Source organism: Phoca vitulina, unplaced genomic scaffold (assembly GCF_004348235.1).
Source record: "Phoca vitulina isolate PV1807 unplaced genomic scaffold, GSC_HSeal_1.0 scaffold38, whole genome shotgun sequence".
Classification (NCBI taxonomy): Eukaryota; Metazoa; Chordata; class Mammalia; order Carnivora; family Phocidae; genus Phoca; species Phoca vitulina.
Window position 1 is genome coordinate 6,491,624 of NW_022589741.1, and position 13,058 is coordinate 6,504,681.

General features: G+C 41.3%; 1 long non-coding RNA gene across 1 annotated transcript in view; it reads left to right on the plus strand.

Annotated features, from left to right (window-relative positions):
- LOC116646906 overlaps window positions 1–13,058 on the plus strand; it is a 618,727-nt gene that overhangs the window by 278,720 nt on the left and 326,949 nt on the right. The gene's annotated exons all lie outside the window — the stretch shown is intronic.

The following is a 13,058-nucleotide window of genomic DNA, read 5'->3' on the forward strand; positions in this document are numbered from 1 at the left end:
CCCCCAATTCCTGACAACCACTGATCTGCTGTATCTCATGAGTTCATTTTTTTTTTTTAAGATTCCCCATGTGAGATTGTACAGTATTTGTCTCTGAGAATGGTTTTAAATAATAAATCTATTAATATATGAATAATATAGTAAAGTTATTATTTAGAGAGGCAGAGGCCAACTCTGAGTTCATAGTGTATCAGGCAGTTACATACAAAATGAAAAAAGAAAAAATGCTGGCTGCAAAACCACCAGCTGGAACGGCAGGAAAACCCAGAGTTAGGAAACCAGAGATTGCCTGAAAGTGTGTGGAAGAAGATGAAGTTTGGAATCAGAAAGGCCAGGTTAGCAATTTACTGTTTTTGAGACTCAGCGGTAAAATCAAATATGCCTTCTAGGTTAAGATGGAAATCAAGGAGGGGTGTGTGTCCACGCGTTTTATAAACTCCAGTGGTATATCAGTTATTGCTTATCATCATCATTATATTTTTCAATATTTACAATTAGACTGATTTTTATTGAGCAGGGCACTGAGTTTTGGTCTCTAGAAAACAGCAAGCACGGTTTTTTGAAAGATGGGAATAATTCCCTACTCCATCTGACTTACTAGGAACATCTCTTTCAACAGACAACCTCTGATTTCCTTTCCCAAGGTGTTTTTTTTTACAGTTGAAATAAAAGGGACTCTCATGGAATAATTTGTCTGGGGCAGAGCGTTTCAAGAATTTTCTACTCATCACACATTTCGCTGAGGAAGGGCCCTGTCTCTCAGGGAATGAGGCCCGGGAGTGGTCCATTTGATAAGAAAAATGAGGCCATGGCAGCCTGAAGCCGCCTGGGTCACAGGACATGTGGTTGGGGGTATTGGGAATAGCAGAGAGTTAGGGAGACCAGAGGGTTCTGGCAACTAAGATGCAGGACAATAGATAAACAGGAAAGCGCTGTAAGCCACCTCATGACGTCACAGGCCAGTTCTGCTCATGAAAGATTTATACTGACATGTCTTCAGTATTTCCCACAAAGAAAACCCTACATGAATATGGGTTTTATAAATCTGGCTTTCTCTATTGCCTTATGTGTGGTTATTCCTTTTTGCTCTTTTCTTCATTGGTGGCAGGGGGGAAGAGAGAGAGAGAGAGAGAATGAGAGAGAGATTGTAAAACAGCAACACTGAGATGGTGTTCTGGTTCCTGGTGAGTTCTGATCCTGGAGGAGGCAGGCTGAAGACCTAGGCAGAGAGCAGGTGTGGACTAAGGGCAAGGAACTTTGGGTTGATGATGTGGGGTGGGGCCGAAGAGGGTTAATTCTTTGATGCTGAGTCAGCAAAGGTGCCCAGAGCTTGGGGGCATCTGATGGAAAATAGCAACTTGCATCACCTGTCCAGAAGCATAACCTGATGTCACGTCAGGGCCACGTGAAGGATGCAGGTTAGTGATGTGCTGCCAGACTCAGAAAGATTGGCTGGATTCCAGAAAGAAGGTGGCAGCAGAGGATGTAGCCCATGTCTGCAATTCGGTAACAGTCTGGGCAATGACTTGATAAGTAGCCTCTGACTTGGATAGGATGGCCTCAGTGTTTGGGTCTCCTCTGGGTGCTGGTGTCTCCATCTCTCTCTCTCTCTCTCAGCTCTGCCTTGCCTCAGGCAGCTGTTCAGTCTTGGATCTTTTCTGCTTGGTTACCTGGCCTCTCAGGCCCTGCTTTTCTCCACTCCTCCATTTGAGAGAGAGCCTAAATCCTTCACATCAGTGAATGAATTATTCCATTAGTCCTTTCCTGCCTTCATAGTCACCCTTGACACCCTTCTAGAGCTGCTTGCAATCCCCAAGTGCACAGGGCCCCAGTAGGAGAAGGCATATTCCAATGGCATAGTCTTATCACTAGGATGGAATGCAAATCCATACAACCAGGTGAACCACAATTTTATTTCTGCAAGATGCCACCAAATTCAGTTCAGCAACTACTCAATTTGGCCATGCGTGAGGGAGAGCATACGTTGGAAATAAATCAGTTAAACCAGTTGGATTAAATTGACTGGTCATTTCGGCCCAAATGCTTGATGGCTTTGCACTGGAGAGACATAGCCTTAGAGAGCTTCCAAAACACAGTTCCCATAGCAACTATACAAAGAAGAAATGGCAATAAGAAACAGTGCATGTGAAATTTATTTTATCTTCTTTTGCCTGACTTCCTGTAGGCCCATCTCATATTCCCTTAGGCACTGGCCATCTGGGCATGTTCTTTCTTTTTTTTTTTTAGCAGTTTTCCCCAAGAAAGGACTCTGCATAAAATGCCCTTTCTTATCTGCCTTTGACTGACAGATTGAGATTGTGATTTGCAATTTCAAACTTCAGACCTTTGTGTCTCTAATGAAATCCTGCCTCAAACTGGCCCCGTCCTTCTCTCTTGAACTTTACTGGTTTTCTTAGCTATAGGATTAGGGAGTTTATTGCAAAAAGGGATTAAGATTTTAGCTTCAGGACCTGCTCTGGATGGTTTCTCTCAGGGAGCACATCATTTTGCACATGGCAGCTCCCGAGGCTCTGAACACCTCAAAGAAAAATCCAGCTTGAAGGGTATCTCCTTCTCCTGCTCCCTGCCTGCCTTTTCATCAGTAACGAGGAGGTGATTCAGAATGTTCCATGTTAGGGAAATTTACAGACAGACATTTAATTCAGCCTCCTCTATTGATCTACGTCTTCATTCAGATATCCATCTTCTGAACCTTGAAAATGTCTTCATTAGGAGCCATGTGGGGTTCTTCACATAAACACACAACACAACAGAGCCACCTCACCCTATGTAAAAGAATTTATTTCCTTTCCTTTTTGAAATCACTCTCCCCGAGAATTGCCTCCAACTCCTGTTTCTAAGACTTGTGCAAAGAGCTTTCGCTTCAAGTTGCCTGTTCAGTCCCATCTCACAAAAGCAGCTTCGGTCTTTCTTAACTACTCCTCCTGGGATACAGGTCAGATTCCCTCAGGTTGACATTCAGAGTCTTTCACAGGCTCACCCCAGCCCACTTTTGCAGTTTATGCCAAAACAAGAAAACTGCAAAAATCTTTTCTTGAGCCAGAATGGCTTCTTACCGGACTCCCAAAGCACCTCACCATTTCCAGCTACATTATCTTTGTTCTTGCCAAGCTTTTTACCTGCAATGGCCTCTGTCTACCTCTGTGCTATTAAAAATCTTTCTCTCCATTCTCCACTTCAATTTTTTAATCTCCTTTTAAGGCCAATTTGTATCATACAAGTTTGTGTGTGTGTGTGTGTGTGTGTGTGTGTGTGTGTATGCAGTTGTTAAGGGCTACTTGCTTGGTGCTTCTGTCCATGTAATTGCTGTGTGAGAAACCACTGCAAGAACTAGCAGCTTAAAACAGGAAGCATTTACTCTTATGCCCAAGGGTCTGCAATTTCAATTTTTACTGCGCTAAAACTTTGTGTTCTGCCTATTCATCTCTCCCTCTCCCCCAGTCCCTGATACCACTGATCATCTTTCTCTCTTCATAGTTTTGCCTTTGCAGAATATCACATAGTTGGAATCATACAGTATGCAGTCTTTTCAGCTTGGTTTCCTTCACTTATTAATATGCATTTAAGTTTTCTCCATGGCTTTTCATGGCTTGGTAACTCTTCTTTTTTTTTAAAGTACTGAATTCTAGTCCATTGTCTGGATGTACCACAGTTTATTCATTCACCTACTAAAGCACATCTTCATTGTTTTCAATTTTGACAATTATGACTAAAGCTACTAAAAACATCCATGTGCTGGTTTTTGTGTGGACATAAGTTTTCAGCTCCTTTGGGTAAATACCAATGAGTGCAATTATTGGATCATATTGTAAGAGTATGTTTAATTTTTTAAGAAACTGCCAAACTGTCTGTCAGTGTGGCTGTACCCATTCTGCATTCCCACCGGTGATGAATCAGAGTTCCTACTGCTCTACATCCTTGCCAGCCTTTGGTGTTGTCAATGTTCTGGATTTTGGTCATTCTAATAGGTGTATAATGGTATCTGATTGTTATTTTAATTTGCATTTCCCTGATGACATATGATGTAGAGCATCTTTTGATATGCTTATTGCCCGCTGCATATATTCACCTCTACCATGTACCCAGAGATAGTCCAGAAATGGGTCTGAATGCTGTGAGAGTAGTTCCAAGGGGTGCTGTGGGTTTGGAGTAGGCAGTCAGTGAGTATTTCCAAATTCTCAGGCATTTGAAATAAGGACTGTGTCATGGCACTATGATTAATTGAGATGGGCAGGTGCTGGTATCTTTATTTGGATGGTATATTTATTGGGTTTTCATGGAAAGCAGAAGAAAGACTGGACCCTGATCAAAAATTTCCCTGAGAGTCATTGAAATCTATTCAAGGGTAAAACATTTGTTCTTTATTTCCACCTTTGCAGAAATAATTACAATATATTTGGTTGAAGCCTTCATTTGCTCTTGGCAACAATAGCTCTCTTTTTCTTTTCCTTTCTTCTTTCTGTCGTCTCTATGGTATAGACTCCAAGTGTCTCCTTAAGAGAATTCTTGATTGGCCTAATGCAGACTTGCAGTGTCTCTGCTGGGCCCTGACACTCCCAGTGCTTTCTCTTGCTGATGATGCACATGTAAAATCTTTCCCTGGATGACTGTTGTTCGCTCTGAGAACGTGGAGAGGCTACCAAGGACTTCATGGGTGAGATCTATTGTAGACAGAGGGTGGGTTTGCAGGTAAGGCTGCCCTGAGTTTGAATCACAACTCTGCCGTATCCCGTCTCTGTAAACCCAAGTTAGGTACCCATGATGAGCTTCAATTCTCTTATTTGAAAATTGGGATATTATCTTCCGTAACTGATATTACTGTAATTGATGACATTTATTGATTATTTATAATGTACTTGGAAGGGTAGCTACAAGAATTAGCTGAAACAATGCATATTTTTATGTAAAACATCATGCTTGACGAATAGGAGGTGTTTATATTGCACATCAGTTCTCTTATTCGTGACTTCTTAGGAGCTTCTGTTTTCAACACTGTGCTGCCATTCCTCTCACGTCCAGTTCATCAACACATTTATAGTCCTTAATTTTATTGAACTTTAACCAAATGATTAATCAACCAATGAACAAATTATAAATAGGTATGTTAATGAGTACCTACTATCCTGGGGCCTGTAAATAAGTACTTACTTTTGTGATAGGCCAGGAAGATACATGTTTTTGGAATTTCTTCTAGAAAGTCTCAAGCTGTACCTCTCTCCACCTCAGTGGTTTTCAGCTGGAGACAATTTTGCTCCCCCCAGTAGACACTTGGGAATGTCTGGAGATATTTTTTATTGCCATAACTTGGAGGGGGAGAGAGTACTACTGGCATCTAATGGGTAGATGTTTAGGATGCTGCTAGATACCCCACACCGCACAGGACAGCTCCCTGTCCACAATAAAACGTTATCTGGCCCAAAATGTCAGTAGCCCAATTGGAGAGAAGGGGATTCTTTAAGTGAAGAGAATATTTTGCAAAATCCCACTCTTACTTTAAGAATCATGCTGGATGTGGACTTAGGCAGGGAGGTGTCTAATAGTGCTGAACAATTTGGGTAGTTCACATTAAGGCTATCCCTGTAAAAATCCATGTGTCTCTGGTTGATTAAATAAATGTAAGGAGCAGTTTCTCTCATCTCATTGCTGACAGATTAAGGTAAATGACTCCGAATTCTTGGCAGAAATTACTGACAACAATCTTGTTTCCAACTGGTCTAGAACCTGAGATGAAAAAGTGCACAAACATGGGTTGACAACCAAAACCCAGGCCCTGAGCTGTCCTGCCTCTCACTCACTTAAACTTTCCTTATATTCGAAGCTTGGATGCTCAGAGAATGACCCATCCATTCCTCTGGAGCTCTGAAGGATTGAGGTGTTCACACAGCCCTCTTGGGCAGCTTGTCCTGTGAGGATCCCAGGCCCGTTGTACCCACCACCCACCCTGATTCCTCCTTTCCGTTTACCACTTGTTCTGTGGAGTCTAGGAGACCCTACCTCTTACGTTGCATGTGGCACTTGACAAAGATGAGTCCAGGAATTGAAGTTTATCATCCAGAATCAGGCTCAAACTATCAGAAGTTGTTTCAAATAACAGAACTTTGCTGAATTATCCCCGCATGAAGGGGTCAAAAAGTAAAAATCAAGGAGAGAGCTAGGCTGAAAACTGGAGAAAGTAATGTGGTAGAGTCTGCATAGCTGTTCACCAAATCTGTTTCCTTTTTTCTCCTAAACTCACAGCTAGACTTTTCTCACCTCCCTTGCAGTAGTAAACTTTGACCATGTAACTGGCCGGTGGAACACAGGAGTAAATGTTGTTTGTCGCTTCATACTAGACCCATAAAAACTTGCCACATATTTGCCAACCGCATTTGGATGTTTAGAGCTGCCTTGAAAGTCTTATGTTGAAGATGGGCAGAGACTCTTCCTCCCAAAGTAATATAAGAGCCAGGGGATGAGAAGCAAGAACATATCCAGGGTCCTGGATAGAACGCAGCTGGGGACCAGAGAAGTCAGCCAGAAACCAGCAGCAAGAAGCAGATGCAAAAAGACAGTGGTGATGATAAAGAAGGGGTGTATGGGATTTTGACTAAGCACGTATGACTTGCTAGGGAGCTTTCACTCTGGCTGCATCTTGCAGATACCATTCGTTTTCTGGACAATGATTTTGGACAGTCAAAGAGGGATTTGAATTATGTTGCTGTGATAAAATCACAGCCCTCCCTCTGACCCGTCTGCCCGGGCGGAGGCAAGAGTCAAAGGAAGATGATTTCACTCTAGGAAACATCATTAATGTCCTCCTCCTATCCACACCTTCCACTTATTCTGGCCAAATATTTTTCCTTCATTATGCTCCTTAGGGTAAGAAATCGTTTTTAACTAAGAAAAAGGCATACTGATGAAAAAACAAACAATTCTTTCCTGAACTTTCTATTGCAAGTACCCTCAGGTTTTAATTAAGAGTCTCTTTTTTTTCCCACCTCAAACCTGGCCTTCCTGAGCAGCACAGGTGCCCATAGAAATCATTTGGAAATGGCCTGGGAGCTTGTTTAATGTCATTGCCTAATCACTTTGCTAAATGTCACTGCTTCAGAGCATGCATTTTTATCTCAAGTTCCTCCTCTTCTCATCTTCCCTCTCAGGTAGGAGCCTTTCAATAAATCTTCAAGGAAGAACAAAAACTTCTTCAGTTTGGTTTCACTCTTCTCCCCTCCCCCCCCCCGCCCCAGTATTCCGGGAGAGATTCTAGGCAGGGAACACTTATACAAATGGCCAGATAGTGTTTCTCTTGCAATGAGTAATGTTGTATTTTGTGACAATTAAGATTCCTTTTAATGCAGAGATTTAGAGTTTTATGTCTTTCTGTCCCTTCCAAACTCCTGCAGCTTTAGCGAGGCTGTGTGTCCCCTTGGTCCCCTACCCCCACCCTCTTTACATACCCAAGTGCATAAACAGCACTTCTCAGCTTTCTGTACATGTTTTATAGGTGTGGATAATTCCTTTGTTCTTCCTTTCAACTTCCTCCCTGACCCCGGACTTTTATTCCATGCTCATTTTCTCCAACTTGCTGATAAGTAAAGGATAGTAGTACATTTGAACATATTTTAAACAAACCACGAAAAGGAAAGTACAATATTACTCATTCTTTGGGGCCTTAGCATGGAGGAGTGGCACAGAAGAGGGTGGTGGTGTACCCAACTCAGAGCACTTACATATATATAGCAAACATTGACAGAACTGAAGAGAGAAATAGATGTCAATATAATAATAGTAGAATTCAATATCCCACTTGCAACAATGGCTAGAATATCAGATCAACTTCCTATAAGGAAATAGTAGATCAAATGGGCCTAGTAGGCACATATAGACCATTCCACCTAACAGCAGCAGAAGAGGTGCACATGGGGTGGTCTCTAGAATAGGTCATGTTAGGCTACAAAAAATCTTACCAAATTTAGCATGGTTGAAATCATACCAGGTATCTTTTCTGAGGAAGACAGAATGACACTAAATATCAATAACAGAAGAAAAATTAGAAAATCTACAAATAGGTGGAAATTAAGCAACACACTCTTGAACAACCTTTAGGTCAAGAAAGAAATCAAAAAGGAAAACAGAAAATATCTTGGGACAAGTGAAAATGGAAACACAACATACCGAAATTTATAGGATGGAGCTAAGGCAGAACTAAGTGGGACATTTAGAGTGACAAATGCCTGCATTAAAAAAGGGAAGAAAGATCTCAAGTACACAACGAACTTTACAGCTCAAAGAAAAAAAGAACAAACTAACCCTAATTTTGGCAGGAGGAAAGAAAATTAAAGATTAGAGCATAAATAATATAAAAAAACAGTGGAAAAATCAGCAAAACTAAGAGTTGGTTTTTGAAAAGATAAACAAAATTGACAAATGTTTGTCTAGAATAACAAAGAAAAAAGAAGATGGAAATTCAGGAATGAAAGAAGTGACATTAAAACTGATGCCCAGAAATAAAAATGATGAGATTATGTACCAACACATTGAATAGCCTCAAAGAAATGGATACCTTCCTCGAAACACACAACCTACAAAGAATAATGAAAAAAAAAATAGAAAATTTGAGCAGATCAATAATAAGTAAGGAGATGGAATCAAGAATCAAAAACCACACAACAAAGAAAAGCCCAGGACCAGACAGCTTCACTGGTGAATTCTACCAAACACTAAAAAAAGAATTAATTCCAATCCTTCTCAAACTTCTCCAAAAATTAAAAAAGAGCGAACACTTCCAAACTCATTTTGTGAGGGCAGCATTGTCCTGATTACCAAAGCCAGACAAAGACACGCATTTAGAAACATGGCTTCGGAACCTGGAAGGAATTCTCTGAGGGTATTCACACTGCTATAGAAGTGTCTCTCTTCCAGGAAGAGAGACATTCTTAAACCCAAAGAGTAAAGTGGCTACCACTTTGAGACTAAATGATCTAGTGCTACAGAGGCTGGATCTGGTAGGGTCTGCCCAGAGAAGGAGAGTGGAGGCATTTGGGATGAAGCAGGTGGTCAGAGGTGACTGAATTGGGATGACTGGAAGATCCCCAGATGACCCTATGAGGTGAACTGTGGGGGTGGCGTGGAAAGAGCCATGAGTTGGGGGAGATTGATGGACAACCATTCTCTGTCCCCTTTCTGTGACTTTCTGTGATTTATCTCTGCTTGAATCTTATTCTCTACTGTCGTCCGCACAGTTCCCTCCACCGGGCAAGCTTGAGCTCATTCTTCCGGAATCATTTCCAGTATCATCTTCAAGAATCTTCTTCTGTGAGACCTCCCCTAGCTCCCAGAGGGAGGTGCTTTCTTCCTCCTTGTGTCTGGCGGATCATGTTTAGGCTTGTCATTGTAGTGTATACCACATTGCCTCATTTCCTCCTAGTAGATTAAAAGGCACATTATAGATTTTCAATAAATAACCACAAATTATGTAAGTAATAAATTGAGTGATGGTGGGAGCCAAATATTTCTGTAAAGTAGGGAGGCCTGGAGAAGGAAGTGTTACAGAAGGTAGGCATGATGGCTACATGGATAGTTTAGAGAGGTCTACAGACATTTACTGCCAATGAACCAGGAGGTCTAGGAGTATGAAAGTCAACAGATAGAATCTTATCTTGGGTAATTTAAAAGTGATTGAAATGTTCCTAAAATCTAGTAGGATAAGCTTGCTTGTCCTGGGTGAAATTACCTAAGGAAATTGAATCTCAAGATAATGCTACCTCCTGTTTTTTAGATACCAATAAAACACAAAATCCAGAATGGGGAAAATACTTTTTTTTTCCAGATAGAAAGCTGGTGATCTGTGTTTAGCTGAGCATCATCTTCCTGGAATATCCTGTCATGTCATCTAGCCTTATTCTCCCTGAATATTTAGCACATCTTTGTATGTTCCTATACAATTATAATTGGCTTACATATGAAATATATATGCTTACAGGTCCCATAACTATGGTTATGGATTTTGTATATTGCTAATCTCCTCTAAGGTATCTAGGTCATTGCTTTTCATACAAGAGATGTGAAATCACAGAATGTTAGCATATAACCTAAAATTCTCATTTTCCAAAAGAGAAAACCGAGCCCCAGAGACGTTATACAAACTTATGCTATACGTTTGTTTAAACAATGAATCATCACATCATTCATTCAACAAATACTTCAGTGACTTAATGTCCAAAAACATAAAGATGTTGGATGAAAAGATGAATGACACGCTCCCGGATATCAAGAATGTCACAATTTTCTTGGGAACCAGCATATAAACGGCAGTATACGGTCCATGGAGTACATCCTTTGGTTCAAATCTTTGAAAAACAGTTTGGTGATATATAAGTTTTTTTTGGTTTTTTTTTTTTTAGTGACTTTAGTCCTTCATTTCCACTCCAAAGAAATGATTCAGTGGGAATAAATTTGGATGTAAGCAAAGATTTATAGAGTGGTTTTCCCCCTTTTTAGACAATAGTGTTGCTTATGAGGGTGTTGCTAGATTTCAGAATAAATATGGTTTATGATACATGGAATTCTTTGCATTCATTAAAATGTATGTGGAGGGGCACCTGGCTGACAGTTGGTTAAGCGTCTGCCTTCAGCTCAGGTCATGATCCTCAGGGTCTTGGGATCGAGCCCCTTGTCCTGCTCCCTGCTGAGTGGGGAGTCTGCTCCTCCCTCTTCCTCGGCCCCCTCCCCCACTTCCCCTGCTTGTGCTCTCTCCCTCTCTCCTCTCAAATAAGTAAATAAAATGTTTTTAAAAAATAAAATGTATGCTGAGGAAGAATATTAACATAGAAAGATGATTGTGACATATTTATTTTTTGAGAGGCAAAAAAGTAGATACCATTGCAGTTTATATTTCATGAACCTATTTTTTAAACGTATATCTTTATTTATGCCTAAAAAAAACCTCTCAAAGTATTAATAGTCATCTCCAAATGGTAAACGACAGATACTGTTCTTTTTCTTGTTTCTCTTGGCTGTATTTTTTAAAATGTTTTACAATAAATACACATTTGCTTTAAAAGAAAAAAGAAAAAAATGACTTCTAAGGAAAATAAGTTATCTGGAAATCAAGGCAGCACTTTAGTTCCTGAATATCTGGATCTATCCACATGGAGCCAGAGGGTGGGAAGGTCTGACCTGTCCTGACCCATTCATCAGCAGCCCACCGGACATGAACAGTTGTTTTTCACTGAATTGTCCAATTAAGCATTAACTGCAAATTCTTTTTTTTTTTTTAATTTCACGGAGGAAAGCCTAGAACAAATGTTTTCTCTAAATCTTCGTGAAGAAGAAACAAGCAAAAGTAAATACATCAGAATCGAAGATGCTTTAGAAAAATACCCAGAGCTCATGAGAACCCGGCTCTGCTCACTCTCTTCTGCCGCTGAGTTGTTACCTCCTCTCCGTGAGCTCCGTGTCCCCACCAGCCTCCAAGGGGGCTCCCAAATCACCAAGTATCTCTTCATATTCCGTGCTGGTCTCCTGTCTCGATGGGTTCCATTCTTTGAAAACGAGTAATTCAGACATATGCGCTATCTCTTTATTAGAACAGCAAGTTACCCAGCACATCCCACTTTCTGATTGTCCAGGGTAGACAGGTATTTACTGATTATTAGATCTCACTAATCTCTGTTCTCAACAAAGTGCTTTCAATCTATTAGAAAGGCATCAGCCTGGCATCAAAAGGACAAACTGAGACAAATTCAATGGGAACGCTGCACCAAGGTCAGAGCGAAAACAATATTTACCTCGCTTGCAAAGACCTCCAGGCACTCAGACAGATTAAATTAGAACAGGAATGAGTACATGCTCTCCTCTATTTAGTTGGCAGGAGGTGCTTTATTTTATATAGATCACATAACCATCATTGAAAATGTATTCTATTTTTAAAGTGTCACACCCTGTCAGAGAGAGAATCTGGCTTCTTAAAGGACACAGTGTAGTCTAAGGGGCACAGAAGGAAGAAAGAGACAGAGAGTGAACATTTATTGAACATCTCTGGGTATCTCCTATAACTCTCACCCTGGAATCCTCACTGATTCCAATTCTGTGGCCTTCCTTTCAGGGAGTTACTATGATTCCCATTTCACAGATGAACAAATTGAGGTTGAGTTTCAGAGAGCTTAAGAAATAAATCCGTGGTTGCGTGGTTGGTGAAGTGGCAGGGACAGATTCCAGACCCAGATGTGCCAGATCCCAAAGCCAGTGCATTTTATGAAGCATCCTGCTGTTTCTGCAGGTCAGACAGAATGAATGCCATCGTGTCGTGGTAAATCAAAAAGGAGACAGAGAAATCAAGTGACAGGGGAAAGTAGACTTGGCCTTTAGACGTTGAAAGCCTTCTACGAAGTGTGACATACTTTCCCACACGATACTAGTGGAGCCTGGGAGATGGGGAGGAAGGCAGGAAGAGAATCTGATCAGGTATTTGCACCTTTGCAGACAGACACTCAGTGGGACTGACCTCCAGCAAAGTCAAGGTGGAGAAGGTCATTATCTCTGGTGTTGAGTGGGTCTGCGGCTTCAGGTGGGCACAGCATGCAGGCCTGCTGTGGGAATCCAGGCCCGGGAGATTCAGCCTCGACCAAGCATGCTCCATACCTTCCCCACACTGCCTGCCCATTCCTAACCTCCCCCCAACCCCTGTCTTTGTTCTACAACCTTCTGATTTTAAGTCAGGCTCAGCTCTGGCTTTAAGGGCTTATAAGCAGTGATTCTGCCATCAGAGATTTGTTTCATTTGTGGGCAGTGGTTGTGGGTTGGGCTTGTGTTTCTGATTTAGAGAATCAGGACTGAGTTCAAGGTAACCCATTCTTCACTGACCTCCTTCTCTCAAAAGCTGTTCCCCTTGAAGCCTATTTGGATCCTGATCCCCTGCAGACCTTTTTCCAGGTGCTCAGGACCATGCTGGACGTAACAACATTCTGCACCAAGAGAACCACTAGGTCACAGCCCTCTAGGCTGGAAGATTTAAATAAAACTTAGCTCTCCCATATCCCCTCTCCTTAGGTGCTGCA